The sequence below is a fragment of the Mauremys reevesii genome, linkage group 4, assembly GCF_016161935.1.
Source record: "Mauremys reevesii isolate NIE-2019 linkage group 4, ASM1616193v1, whole genome shotgun sequence".
Lineage (NCBI taxonomy): Eukaryota > Metazoa > Chordata > Testudines > Geoemydidae > Mauremys > Mauremys reevesii.
Genome location: NC_052626.1, coordinates 37,428,188 through 37,443,647, shown reverse-complemented (window position 1 = coordinate 37,443,647; position 15,460 = coordinate 37,428,188). Strand labels below are relative to the sequence as shown.

Genomic DNA, 15,460 nt, shown 5'->3' with positions numbered 1-15,460 from the left:
TGGGGACCAACTCCCCTCACCCCTCATCCTGCTGGGCCCCTACCCCGGCTCAGGTGTTTTTACCACTATGTCATCCAACTCTGCTCTAAGCAAGTTTGCACAAACAGAGGTTTTAAAATCTGCACCAAGTCTGCACTACAGCTTCAGCTGTTACTATTATCAGTAGAGCACAGGTGCTGAAGTATGCGTCTTAATATTGCTACAGTAGACAAGACCCTTGTAGGGCACAGGGACAAGGAAGTGCTTAATGAGTGCAAAAGCTGCTCCTGTTCCTAACAGAGGAGGAAGCAAAAGAAAATGTCAAGTAATTCAGGGGAGAAGGAGGTCTCTGTGGCAGCAGCCACTCCAAGAAGGGGAAAAGGAGATAAACATGGATGACAGCTGTTACAATTCTTGCATTAAAACAGCTGATCCAAACAGGTTATATTTTATCAAGGCAAATGAAGAATGCAGGATGCCTTTTTGCAAGGACTTTGGACTTAGCTCATATCCACAAAGAGCTTAATATCCACTTCCTCTCTGATTCTAATCAGCAATAGATATGAGGTTCACCACTCCCTTCTGGCTGCTGCATTAGCAGGTACTTTAATAGCAGACATCAGGAGAAAGTTTAGGCCAGGCAGGAATATTCTCGAGTTTGGTAGAATGTTACAATAATCATTAATGCTAGTTCAAGAGGTTTCTGGGAGCTCATGCTTCCAGCTAATGAGAATAAAACAACAGTTGCTAATTCTTAAAAAAAGAGTAAAAACAACAAATGGATATCCAGTTCCCATTAAAGGATCTGTTACCAACACACTTGGGGCAGCTTCCTTTTGCAGACTGTAGTTCTATAAGGTTCCTCTTCCACAGACATGAATGTAGCTCATCTCTGTCAGAATCTTCGAAGGAACGCACAGGGGACTGATTATAAGTTAGAGATTTCCACTGCCAGGCTTTCCATTCAAATCCAAACTATGTGGCAATAATCAAAAATTGTCCCCATCCAATGGCTGTTTGGTGGCCAGTGCAAAATGAGAGGATGGTCTCAATTCTTTTCCTACTGGGGAGGTTTCTGCACCCCAAAAAGCCACCATCACCACAACTGTCCCCGTCCTCTAGCTGGCAGGGGCAGTTGTGTTGCTGCAGTCAACTGTCCATGCTGTATCTGTTCTGTGGATAAAGAGAAATTCCATCCCCAGGGTTGTCAAATAGGCTGGCACAAGAGCTGAATTCACTAATAATAAATAATAATAAATAATAATAATAAATTCTCTCTGACTGCTAAGGCTCAGTCAGTCATTTAGCATGCGAAAGAATTATACAGCTGCACTTCAGTTTGGAGGGAGGAGGCAGAGCAGTGGAAAAAGGAGCATTTCATGTTTGATGACTGACACTGACAAACGAGATTTATATGTATATATGAACACAGTCCTTGGTAAACATTTAAATCCTGGAGTCCAGAGCTTCAGATGAAGGGAAAAGGGGGGAGGGGGGGCAGAACAACCATTTCTATTTTCAAACCTGTAGCAAACCTGCATGCAGCACATGCCTGACACTTACTGGCTCCCTACAGCACTTTAAAATAGTAACACTGACTTCCTGCTTCCTGAACCCAGGGCATTTCCAAGGATTAAGTTTTATCTCATACATAGTCATTGGCTCAAATTCTATCTGCTAAATCTGACTCTGTGTGTGCGCGCAAGAGAGGTCTGAGGGATGGGATATGTGTTAGAAATCCTTTTCTTTGGACAACGAAAACACTTAAAGGATGGTCTCTCCTTTCACAGCTGTGAAATAATCATCCCATATTTATAAAGTATCTTTCAACCCAAGGATCCCAAAGTAATTTACAAGCTAGATCACTGCTCAGTGGCTCTTACTGTTAAAACAACTACAGAACCTGTTTCCTAATGTCTAGCTTAAGTCTCTGTGTACACTAGAACTGTCGCTAAGTTTATAACTAAGTTAGTGACATGCTTGGCTCTAAATATGGTTTGGGTCCATATTCAACATAGTTAATACTTGATTAGTAATCAAAGCAGCTAACAGCATTTCACTTTTGCTAGTAGCCCAGGCTGGCATACCTTTGTTTTCCTGTAACTGGCCCCATAAGCATTTTTTCCCAAGTGTAGAAGAACCCCTTAACTATACCTCTGAAAACAGCTTTGGCCATTCCTTTCTCCCAGTTCTCTATGCCAGTGAGTCTCAAACTTTTTTACTGGTGACCCCTTTCATATCACAAGCCTCTGAGTGTGACCCCCTTAATAAATTAAACACCCTTTTAAATATATTTAACACCATTATAAATGGGGGAGGCAAGCAGAGTTTGAGGTGGAAGTTGACAGCTCGCGACCCCCCATGTATTGACCTCGTGACCCCCAACCCCCAGTCTGAGAACCCCTGCTCTATGCAGTAGGACATCTCCAAGGACCAGAGACCTCTAGGGTGTTGGGAGAATAAGTTAATGTTTGTGAGGCGTTCAGTATTATGGTAATTGAGGCCTTACCAGAGCCTTGCTTCCACAATGACCTAGAGGGAGCTGACATTTGCCTCAAATTCTTTCAGGAGCTTTGTAGTACACGGCACAAGGGTTAAGTGATTGGCTGGAGACAGGGGTGAGAAGGGAAAGAGGAAAGCATGGAGGGAATGCTCTATATGCAACCAGTGGATCTACACAGATTTTGTTTCAGTTGTGTGTGTGTAGCTTGATTAACACCTGCTCATGCTATCCCACATTGCAGACTGCTAGTAGACCCTCACTTGCACAAGTACCAAATATAGCCCCCCAACAAATGCAATAACAATAAGGATACTAAGACATCAGTATCAGAGAGGCGGAATGATCTAGTGGCAGTGGATTAGGATTTAAAACATGAGTTCTAATCCCAGCTCCACCACTGTCAGTGGAACCTTGGCAAATCATTGACCTCTGTTCTACAGAGACAATACTGTTACACTGCAAAGTGCCAATGGCTCCTGTCAAGCAAGTCTTTGATCTATAGGCAATCACAGACTTCATTAAAATTGATGGGCGTGTGACACTACGCCCCATATTCTTCATTGAGATATTGTTATGCTATGAATATGGCATAACTAAGATGTGTTTTATGCAAGATTGGTCATGTGAGGTATCATTGGAAAGGTTATAATTTATTGATTATCCTACTTGTATGCCTGTATCATTTCTGTATCTGAAGTTAGGAATATTAGGAATATTGGCTACGTAACAATTACAAGTGGGTTTACAACTGGGGAACGTCCACCAGACAGAATGCAATCAGCCTGGATGGGCCATTAAGAAGAATAGGACTTTGAAGATGCTAATCTCCAACCTTTCTGAGAAGTTTCCTGGGATGCTGCAAACAACCTTGTCTCATGGCTGCTTTGACAATGCAGGGTCATGTGATCATATTACCTGGTACTGGATTCCATCTTGGACTACTAGTATTTTTCCACTAATAGGGGGTGGGAATCAAACTGGGAAACAAAGGGTTCCTGCCATATGTAAATCCTATTTAAGGCAGGGAAGTGAGTTAATCTTGGTTCTTTCTTCACTGAATCCCCACCCAAAACATCTAAGAAACAAAGACAAAGGGGAGGAAAGGACTCAACTCAGGCTGGAAAAGGTGTCTGGCCTGCAAGAGAAATACCTGGAGTTTTAAGCTGCAAGCAAGAGCAGTTTGCTTTCACGAACCTCTGCAATCTGCCTAAAATAAGATTTACGGTGAGAAATTACTACTTGTAACCAGTTTCTTTATTAAGCTTAGTTTGCGTGTTTGTTTTATTGGCTCAGTAATCTGCTTTGATCTGTTTGCTATCCCTTATAATGACTTAAAATCTATCTTGCGTAGTTAATAAACTTGTTTTTGTTTTCTCTAAACCCAGTTTGTGGAATCCATAACTAGAGGCAGGAGCCTATCTTCCTCCACATTAAGGGAAGAAGCGAATTTCATGAGCTTACACTGTACAGTTTTCTGTGTAGTGAAAGACAATATAATTTTGGGTTTACGCTCCAGAGCAGGGGTTGGCAACCTTTCAGAAGTGGGGTGCCGAATCTTCATTTATTCACTCTAATTTAAGGTTTCGCGGGCCAGTAATACATTTTAACGTTTTTAAAAGGTCTCTTTCTACAGGTCTATAATATCTAACTAAACTATTGTTGTATGTAAAGTAAATAAGGTTTTTAAAATGTTTAAGAAGCTTCATTTAAAATTAAATTAAAATGCAGAGCCCCCCAGACTGGTGGCCAGGACCCAGGCAGTGTGAGTGCCACTGAAAATCAGCTCATGTGCCGCCTTCGGCACCCGTGCCATTTAGTTGCCTACCCCTGCTCCAGAGGGTGTGCACACTTGAGTGCTGGGCAATTCCTTAGCTGAAAGCCTTCCCATGCAGTACTAATTTCAGTGTCTGTGTTTTTCTGCAGCTGGGTGTTGTCCCTATGTGTGTGCGTGCTAGAAAAGGCTTGAGGGCCTGGCTCAGAGAGGCAAGGTAAGAGAGCCCAGGCTGGTGGAATGGGCAAAGTCAGTGGTACCTCAGTACATCAGGTAGCACCCTGGAGGTGGGGTGCGGAGGGGTAAGCCATCGCAGGGTGTATTAGCCATCCTTCATTCAGGCAAAACTGGAGGAGGATGGCCTAGTGGATACAGCACTGGACTGGGACTTTGAAGACCTCGGTTCTGTTCCTGGGTGACCTGGTGCCAGTTATGCCACTGCTCTGTGCCTCAGTTTTCCCATTCGCAAAATGGAGATAATACTGACTTTCCTTAAGTGCTTTGAGCTCTACTGATATATTAGGTATTTTATTATCTTTAAGAAGCAATTAAGATCCTTTATGGAGTAACATAGCTGAGACAACAGAAACCACCACTCGACTACCAGACTGAGAAGAAGCTAAGCTATGCAAGCAGGGGGGTTTCTCTGAGGACTGGTTGTAAACGCAGGGGTTGGTGCACTGATTGGTTAAAGCTGTGTGTTTTGCAACCAGAAAGCCAGAAATACAGTCTTGAGCATGGCCCTGAGAGGGAGAAGAGACAGAGCTCCTTGGGGCCCAGGACTGGCTGGAAAGCAGGCTTGAAAATTGCAAGCAAGAAATTTGTCCTGCTGTTGTTTGTTCCTGCTGTGTTCACGGAAATGGGACTTTGTACATTCTTTGTAAACAAACAGGATTGCGTCAAAGAAATCCCTGACCTGTATCATCCATTTCTCCACCTAATGGAAGAATCCTATCACGGCCCAGAATATTGGCTAATGTGCTTGAGCCAAAAGGCGCAAAATACTCTCCTGTGGATGAAAGGTTCTAAGGATCACTTAGCAATAGCAGAACTTCCTCTGAACTGACATCACAGCAATAACAAAGACTGCCTAGACTGGCAAGATTCTCTCTGTATTTACACAGTATTTCAGTGTCCCAGGATTCCTTGTGCTGACTAAAACAATAACCTGCTGGATGCAAGAGTCACTACAGGTAATTGGAGGGCATGTCTTTCACCATTTCTCACCAGGGACAGAATCACCAGGTAGCAGTCTGGCCAAGCTAAACACAGACAACATGATTACGAGTGGCAGCCTGCAAGACACACACAGTGCAACCAGTATTGTTTATTCCACAGCACGACCTAATCAAGCAACATTACCAATAGGCTTATTATCATGGAAATTGTGAGCTGAAGTATTGATTACAGACCTTATCTGAATCTGTTTGCTTTGTCCATAATTTACTGATGGACCAAAATGAAAAGTTGGCAATATGTAACAAACGAGAGCTGAACAAACAGTGGTGGAAACAGTGGTGTTTACCAGCTTGTTTAACCCTGATCTTGCTGGAAGGAGAGGGCACAGGACTGGAACAAAGAAAGGGTTTGTATGTGAGCTAGAGGAAAAAGCAAAGTGGAGTAATAGGGAAGGGAAGAGAATTGGTTTGGTAGTCTAGGCAGAGATTTGGGAGTTTTTCCAAGATTTTTACCTCAGAGAGCAGGCTTTCCCTCTATGTCTAGTATGGATTATATAAGGATGAGGGTGACTGTTTGCACCATTTCTTACAGAACCTGCACCTGGGAGATGCAGGTATTCACCCAGATAGAAATGGGACTACAAAAATAAGTCATAGGAGGTTGCTCATAGAATCCAGTTAAGGAAAGCTCTGGGAGTTACTAGAGAAACCTCAACTGAGAAACTGTTAGACTTCTCAGTAATACACCAAGATTTTCAGAAATAAGTGCTTAGATCTAATAGATCCTGGAATATATTCTCATTATATCGGTATAAATACAAGACTCTATTTTATCTGCTTATACCTGTTTTTCTTGACTCTCTTTCTAAGCCTGTTTAAGAGTTGTTCCCAGTTTTTGTATTGTTGTCTTTTCCCCGGACGCGGATATTAAAGCTCCAGTTATGTTTCAGCACTGTGTTGAGCAAGATTTACTAGGGGTCCATGGACTAAGAAGAATAAAATTCCCACCAGTAGCACCAGTTCAGCCTTAATCATTATTTGTATTATGCTACTGCTAAGAGCCTCCTACCAACAGTTGGGTTGTACTGTCCTAAGCAGAGTACAAACAGAGTACAAACAGAGTAAGAGGGAGTCACTGACCTGAAGAGCTTACAGTGTAAATAAGCCGCACTAATAGGAGTTGTAATGTAGACAACTCTGATGGAGTCTGGTATTTTTTCCACTGTGCCTATTAAAACAGCAGTGTTAACTGACACGCTGGTAAACTTCTAGCATTTTTACAAGTTCTTTGCTGCAGCCAGTGTTCTGCATCTCCTTTCACACCAGGAAAGTATAGCCCTGGTCCGAAAGCATTTTCAGCTACACTGAAAGTGTTCCTGACAGCATGGCTATGCCAGTGACCATGGATAGGACACTATTTTTTTTAAACATCCTGAGAATGTTGTTTCCCCCAATCACTATTTTATAAAGGTTTACCCTGCCCATCCTGGCCAGCAAAGCAGTGCTAAAGATGGTTTCAGAACACAGCCCATTTCCAAGACAGATGGAGCCGTACCTGCTTGCTTTCCAAATGCAGATGATGAAAATGTTTCTGAGGGTAACTGAGGTCCAGGTGAATTTGTGGGTGTCACACTCAAAATGAGCATGAGTTGACTGCCTGGCTTTAAAGATCAGTTTGGGGTATTTCTACACTGCAATTAGAAACCCTGTAAGGTGAGAGGATCCCCAGAGTTCAGGCTGCAGCCCAAGCCCAAATGTCTACACCAGGGGTCAGCAACCTTTCAGAAGTGGTGTACCGAGTCTTCATTTATTCACTCTAATTTAAAGTTTTGCGGGCCAGTAATATATTTTAATGTTTTTAGAAGGTCTCTTTCTATAAGTCTATAATATATAACTAAACTATTGTTGTATGTAAAGTAAAGTTTTTAAAATGTTTAAGAAGCTTCATTGAAAATTAAATTAAAATGCAGAGCCCCCCAGAGCAGTGGCCAGGACCCAGGTAGTGTGAGTGCCACTGAAAATCAGCTCGCGTGCTGCCTTTGGCATGCATGCCATACGTTGCCTACCCCTGGGTCTGCATTGTAATTAAACAGCCCCTTAGAGTGAGCCCCACAAGCCCAAGTCAGCTGGCATGGGCCAACTGTGGATGTTTAATTGCAGTTTAGACAACTTATCATCCGATAACATCTCACTTCTCATCCCTAGTCATTGGGATGTTTGCAAAAAAGACACAGAAGGTCAGGATGACAGACGACTGATTAGGCCAGTCATCCTTTTGCTCCTGGCTTGGAACTCCTGTAGCACAGCCATTTCCTTCAAACACATGAACAGAGCAGGCCCCGTCATGAAAGCCCAGCTGCTATGCAACTGCTCACAATTGCAGGAAATCAACAGAACCAAATACTGGGCTGTTATCTTTTTTCTATCATTTGGAGTTTTGTTTTTTCCTATATATGTGTGTGTGTGGAGTCACCACAGCACACAGGGTTATTAGGGGTCACTCCACAGAAGGCTCCACAGCAGCCATTCAGGAATGATCCAGCAAACCACTGCTTCCTCTCTCTCACTCATCTTTCAGACGGGCCGAGTGGGAGAGCATTTACAAAGGACAGACAGGCACAAACCTCAATATGAAATGAGAGGCTGATCCATGAAAGCTCCACGTGGCCAAGGATGGAAATAGGTGACCCGTGATACAATAAAAATATTTTTAATTACCCTGGGATTGTGTGGCAAGAAATGGAGAGGAAATCCAGGCTTCCTTCCTCTCCTCTCAGCACAAACATTGTCACATTTCCATCAGGCATGGGGACCTTGACACACCTTACAGTTTTGGTTTTTGCCTGAGGTCTAAACACATGATGTATGATGCCAAAATACCCAGGTTCCCTTTTGCTAGACCTTTGTTCTGTATATCAGTTCTGATTTCTGCTCTTTTTTATCCTCACATTCCTCCTACCTTGGTTCCCTACAATCTTTTGGGTCTTCCCCTTCCCCTGCAACGGGTGCTCTGCACTCTGGGCAAAGAGCCAGGAATTCACCTAGCAGCTTCATTCAACAGTTCTATGTCCCTTTGCGGAATGGTAATGGGAGCAGAGAACACTAAAATAGCCTTGTGGGGGAATTAATCGGAGGGCCTGAACATCAGCAAGGTCAGGCTGATATAAGCATTAAGTGAGCGTATTGCCATGTATAAGAGGTGAGGAGTGAAATCTGAAACCTGAAGGGAGCTGATAAAAGAAGGATGAGAACGTCTGTCATTGAATATCTTTTATAGGTCACTACTAGGGAGGTAGAATACTGGGAGAGGATGGAACATTGCTCTGTTGCATTATAGCAATGCCTACATTGAGTATGACAGACACCCAAATGGAAATGAATGTTTGTGTTATTGAGGGAAGAAAAAGAGATAAAAAAGATGGAATATTTAGCACATACATAGGATAATAGTGCACAGAGATGGAAAAGGCCTATCACATCTTCAGGATGCAGGATGACAAGAGAGGGAAGTAATTACATCAAGGAAGAGGTTGTGCTAATAAACCTTTCCCTCTTACCTAATATGGTAAGTGGTTTCTTTAATGTTCTGTAGCCCTCCCCCACTCTGATGGACATCTAAGAGCAGCTTGGTGGCTGGCTGGCTGAAAGAAGAGACAGTAGAGGACAGAATGTGAATGGCATGAAAAACAACAAACAGGGGCCAGCAGCTTCCTCTGTTGTGTAAACAAAGCACAACTTTTCTAAAGGGCCATGTGGGATTTAACAGCAGAGCCTTGAAAGAACTGAAGTCTCCGAAAGGAAACATCAGTTTCAGGAAACATTAGTCTGCAGAACTGAAGAGTGAGGGGGGATTAAGCCTTCAACCACCTGAAGGGGGGGTTCCAAAGAGGATGGAGCTCGGCTGTTCTCAGTGGTGGCAGATGACAGAACAAGAAGCAATGGTCTCAAGTTGCAGTGGGGGAGGTCTAGGTTGGATATTAGGAAAAACTATTTCACTAGGAGGGTGGTGAAGCACTGAAATGGGTTACCTAGGGAGGTGGTGGAATCTCCATCCTTAGAGGTTTTTAAGGCCCGGCTTGACAAAACCCTGGCTGAGATGATTTAGTTGGTCCTGCTTTGAGTAGGGGGTTGGATTAGATGACCTCCTGAGGTCTCTTCCAACCCTAATCCTCTATGATTCTAGGATCAATGATTAGAGAAGTGAAGGGATTCCAGATGAAAAGATATTTAAAGGACTGGGACTATTCAGTTTGGAAAGAAGAGTAAAGGCAGAACAATATTAATGAAAAAGTCAGTTGTGCATTTCTCTTTAGCCATACAAAAATATCAAAAGGACATTCAGGAATGAAATAGGCAACAACCATTGAACAGGTAAAAGGAAATGCTTGTTAAAACAAAGCATAATGAAGCTGTGGAACTCACTGTTGCAGGATATTATGGACAGAAATCGAAAGGTTCTGAAGAGGATAAAGCTTCTATGAACAAGAATAGAATCTGCAGTTACATTGACTAGGGAAACAATATAGTCTCATGTTTTGGTGTATAATCTGATCCCTGGTTGGGGACAAGAAGAAGTTTCTCCCATGAAGTAATATTGCATAGTTGTCTCAGTAGTTATGGAGGTGATATTTTCACCTCTCCTGACTCTGAGACATTCAGGTATAGACAAGTAGCCAGAAACAGAGACCACATTAAACTGAACCATTAGGAAGGTCTGAACTGGGTATTCCTAGAATGCTGTTTCCATAAGGGACTTCTTATAGAATATGAGCATGCAGTGTAATCTTTGACCTCTAGACACCTCTGTGACAATAAGGTCAAAAGAAGGAATGTGGAAGGGCCAGACAAGTGGACAAGGCACATATACTTCATGTAAAGCTTTGCATTAAACATTTACTTTAGAAGTAACATTTCACATATCATTTGCTGATGGACGTGCTTATTCCCCACCTGAATTCATCAAGCCAGATTCTGCTCTCACTTACTCTGGTTCAACTCCACCTAGGTCACTGGGGCAATGGTAGGTGTAATTAAAATGTATATCTGTTTATGTAAAGGAAGTAGACTGCACTGGAGACAAGTGCATAAGAATTTTAGTGCTCCTGAAAGGCTGACAGCCCTGGAGATTAAGTTCTTATTTACCCACTGACAGACACAGGATGTTTCCCCCCAACTGCCCCATCACTGTGCTTTATCCCTGACCTGAAAGAACAACTTTGAGCAATACAAGCTACCTTCTTACCACATGCCTCATTCTGTGCTTGGCCTCTCTGTTGAGACTGAATAAAGCTGTCCATTAGAACCATCTGGAGTGATTTTTTTTGTGATGTAAACACTGGTCCAACATGAATTGGACCGAGACCCACCAAACTCATTTAACATAAGCCTCTGGACTGCCATCAGATGGTAACGACTTGACTTGAATGGTTACCTAAAGATGAAAGACTATGCCACCCATTAACGAATCCTCTAAATCAACCAGTCCTCTCATGTACAATCTCATTCCTATGAGGCATCAGTAGGTAATTAGCAAGCCCCTGCAAAACCAACCACACTCCCTTCCCTCCTTGTGAGGAGTCTGAACTCTTTTGCCCATCTCTCCCCTACAATTAAAACACAAATTAAGGGAGATCCCCCTTTAAATCTCCCCATTACATTTAGCCCCTGCTTTGTGTTGGGCTCTTTATCTTGGGGAAGCTGCTTCATGGAAAGTTCATGGGAAGACAATTGTCCTGCAGACAATAAAGCTGTCTGCAAACCAGGCATTTCTGAACAGAGGCAACAGCTCAGACAGAAGAATTTTCAACCTGTTGCTATAGCAGCAGGGTGAATGTGATTCACTGGCAACATTATTGCAGCCACTGCTATGGGGTGGTGGTGAGTGAACATGTCCATTCCAAATCCCTGCTACACTGCCTAGCCCACAGGCTGTGCACAGCTCTTAAGGAGCAGCCAGAAGTGTTAACCCTTTACTGCACATTGCCAGCAAAGGGCAGCAGAAGCTGGTGGGGTTGTTACAGAACTGGTTTGGAACTGCCTTCCTTTTGGGTCCATCAGAAGCAATAAAATAAACAAAGGGGAGAAAATTCAAAGTGTTCTCAGAATTGTCAGGTTTCCAGGTGGATTAAAAATGCCCAGTAGTTGCTGTACACTTTTAACATAAAGTCATAATTAAAATAGCATGTTCTGTCTCTTTCCTCCGTGCAGTATTCTTCAGTGTTAATGACAAGTCAATTCAATTACCCAAGTTAACATTTCCCAAACATAAATATAGCCCACATTCCAGGCAAATTCAGGCCATCCAGCAGGAGGCAGAGCTCCACTGGAATTTAACGAACCTGGCCCTGGGTGCAGGATCTCAAGAAGCGCATGCAGGCATGGCGCAAATAGCATGATAAATTTTGAAGGCCAGAAGGGACCATTGCGGTCATCCAGTCTGATGTGCGTAAATATACACCGTAGACTTTCAGCAAGAAGTTCCTGCATCAAGGCCATAACTTCTGGTTGAGCTACAGCATAATCTTTTTAAAAGATATCCAACCTTACTATAGATGCTCTAAGAGGAAGAAAAGAACTTAGATCAGTGGTCTCCAACCTTTTTATGCACAAGATCACTTTAATTTAAGTGCAACCCAGGGTCTACCTTGCCCCTTCTCTGAGACCCTGCTCCACTCACTCCATCCCCTCTTCCCTTCGTCGCTCACTCTCCCCCACCCTCACTCATTTTCAGCAGGATGGGGCTCAGGAAGGGGGTGAGGGCTCTGGGCTGGGGCCGAGGGGTTCGGAGTGTGGGAGGGGACCCCGGGCTGACTCTGGAGCAGGTTGTGGGGTACAGGAGGGGGTGAGGGTGCAAGCTCTGGGAGGGAGTTTGGGTGCAGGAGGGAGCTCTGGGCTGCGGCAAAGTGTTGGTGTGCAGGAGAGGATATGGGGTGCTGGCTCCGGGAGGGGGCTCAGGGCCGGGGGTTGGAGTGCAGGAGGGGGTTCAGGTGCAGGAGGGGATATGGGGTGTTGGCTCCAGGAGGGGGCTCAGGGACGGAGGTTGGAGTGCAGGAGGGGGTTCGGGTGCAGGAGGGGATATGGGGTTCTGGCTGCAGGAGGGGGCTCAGGGCCGGGGGTTGGAGTGCAGAAGGAGGTTCGGGTGCAGGAGGGGATATCGGGTGCTGGCTCTGGGAGGGGGCTCAGGGCTGGGGCAGGAGTTTGGGGTGGAGGAGAGGGTTTGGGATACAGGGGGCATGAGGTACTGGCTCTGGGAGGGGGCTCAGGGCTGGGGTGCAGAAGAGTGTGGGCTCCCACTGGGTGGCACTTACCTCAAGTGGCTCCCAGTTGGCAGCTCAGTGGAGCTAAGGCAGGATCCCTGCCTGCCCCAGCTCCACGCCACTCCTGGAAGCAGCCGGCATGCCCCTGCGGCCTCGGGGTGGGGGCGGGGAAGGGGCACATGGCTCTGTATGCTGCTTCTGCCTGCAAGCACTGCCCCCGCAGCCCCCTGTTCCCAGCCAATGGGAGCAGGGGGGGCAGTGCTTGCAGGAGCATTGTGCACGGAGACCCCTGCCCCCTCCGCAGGGGCTGCAGGGACATGCTGTCCACTTCCAGGAGTGGCGTGGGGCTGGGGCAGACAGGGAGCCTGCCTTAGTCCCGCTACCCCGCCGGACTTTTAGCGACCGGCGATCGACAGGCAGAGGCTCCAGGATCAACCAATCAATCGTGATTTACGGGTTGGTAACCACTGACTTAGATCAACAGTACTTGTTTTACTTCCTACCATTGGTCAGTCTGATCCTCGTCGACTCTAAATCTATGGTTCATAAAAGGTGGAAGGAGCAACTTCCAGCAGAAGCAAACACAGCTCCCATCTCGGACAGGGGAAGGGTTCTTTTTGGTTCAACTGGAAGAACCAGAGTTCTGGTTCAAGCCTCTCTCTCTATACCAGTGGTTCTCAAATTTTTGTATTGATGACTCCTTTCACATAGGAGGCCTCTGAGTGAGACCCCGCCCCCCCTCATAAATTAAAAACTTTTTTATGTATTTAAAACCATTATAAATGCTGGAGGCAAAGCGGTGTTTGGGGTGGAGGCTGACAGCTCACAAGCCCCCATGTAATAACCTCGCAACCCCCGAGGGGTCCCAACCCCCAGTTTGAGAATCCCTGCTCTACACAAATGGTTTGCAAACTCGGTTCAGAAAAAACAACAAAGTTTGAAATTTTCTCTAAACCTTTTAGGTCTAGAAATCACTGTGGAAACCTCACGAGAATAGACTCGTTCATGAGAGTTCCTGCACTTCAGGTCAGGGCAGAAATACAGCTGGATCAGCATTCCTGACATTTCAGTGTTTCTCTCTGGTCCCAGCTGGAACCCGTACATGCTGCAGCAGCTGCAAACTAGGCAATAAAGCAAAGAAAACTGAACAGTTTCCAGCTTCTTAGAAGCTCTGGGGTTCAGTTTAAATTTGGGGAGAAGAAAGTTCAGTTGATTCTTTTAGCTACATTGGTTTCCCCATTTCCTATCAAGGCACCACCTGGAAAAAGGATTGCTGTATTTGCCAACATGTGGCCAGATGCCAGTGCGAGTTAATCACTTAGTAGACTTTGACTTTTGTCTTTGACCGCAGGTGCTCCTCTCCACCCTCTCCCCCTTGTGTGAGCAGCGGGCAGGGCCTTGGGGAGAAGAGGCTGGGAGGGGATGGGGCTTCGCGGCAGAATGTGGGCAAGGCCTTTGGGTGGGGAAGAGGTTGAGCAAGGGTGGGACCTCGGGGGAAAGACGCCGAGCAGGGGTGAGGCCTCGGGGCGGAGCACAGGCAGAGAAGCAGGTGGGGCCACTGTCTGGGTGCTGGGGCCCACAAAAGATTAACCCAGCCCTGCAGGTGCTGAGTACCTCCTTTTCCTTAAGTGGGTACTTGAGCTGCGGAGCACACACGGAATTGGAGCCTATGGCAGAGACATTCCTTAGGTGGTTTGGTTCTGTGCATCCTGCCTGCTACTGCAGATGGGATATAAAGCAAGGCCCTCACATTCTGTAGGCAGCAGGACCTGTGTTCAGCTGGAAGTAACTTTGCAGATCTCATGGTCGTTAAATGTACTTTATTGTGAACAATCTATCTATCTATCTATCTACATATTAGCATGAATACAGTGATTTGGTACATGCTTCTTTCCATAATAAGGAGAATCACATTAAACCTACGCTTGAATATGAACACAAAGGTTTCATTTCTTATTGGCATATTTATAGTTCACAACAGGTTTGTGAAACAATTATTTCAGAATGTGAATAACCAACAGTGACCACTAATATAAGGGCATCAGAACTGCCAGAGCTACTACAGTACAGTGTCAATATGTGTATAATACCTGAACATGGCTCAAGCAGGGATAGATGGACCATACAGCTTGTGGGGAAGTTAAGAGTTGTACTATTAAAATATTAGGCCACCTATAAGTCAAGAATATGGTCTTGAATACAGCAATGTTGTCAGGAGATTCTGGGCAGTGGGCAAAGCAAGAGGATGCAAAACAGATAGCACCTCATGCTGTGAATACTCAAACTGCTTTTCCTTTGCATGATCCACTTAGGACAATGAATTCAGGACCTCCAGTGTTAGAACCACGACTCTCTACAGTTTAAACTTACATACACCGCTACCCCGATATAACGCGACCCGATATAAGGCAGGTCCGCATACAAGGTGGTAAAGCTCTGATATGCTACTCTGAGCAGCATGTTAAAGGGTGCCGGGCCAGGCCGGGGGGTTCGATAAGGGGCAAAGGGTCTCGGGGGCGGTCAGGGGCTCCCCCCCCCCAGGGTCTGGGGGACAGGAGCTGTGGGAGGGCACTTTTGGGGACTCCGCAGTCCCAGAGTGGCCCGGGGGATTAGTGGGGGGCCGGGAGCAGCCCGTTCTGCTTCCCTCACCCTGGCCCCAGCCGTGTCGCTCGGGGGAGGGGGCTTGGGGGAAGGGATCCTCCCTGCACTCACCAGCAGTGGCGGAAGTGGAGCAGCCTGGCCTCAGCCTGCTCCAGCGCTCCACTTCCCGCCG

The 15,460-nt window shown here is 45.5% G+C and overlaps 1 protein-coding gene and 1 long non-coding RNA gene across 10 annotated transcripts in view; one reads left to right on the top strand and one right to left on the bottom strand.

The window, feature by feature from the left end:
* Positions 1-15,460, bottom strand: part of STON2 (stonin 2) — a 110,584-nt gene that overhangs the window by 30,661 nt on the left and 64,463 nt on the right. The gene's annotated exons all lie outside the window — the stretch shown is intronic.
* LOC120404466 lies at positions 5,391-8,148 on the top strand. Its single transcript, XR_005598008.1, has 2 exons — positions 5,391-5,446; positions 8,010-8,148. It is a non-coding gene; the product is annotated as an uncharacterized LOC120404466 (long non-coding RNA).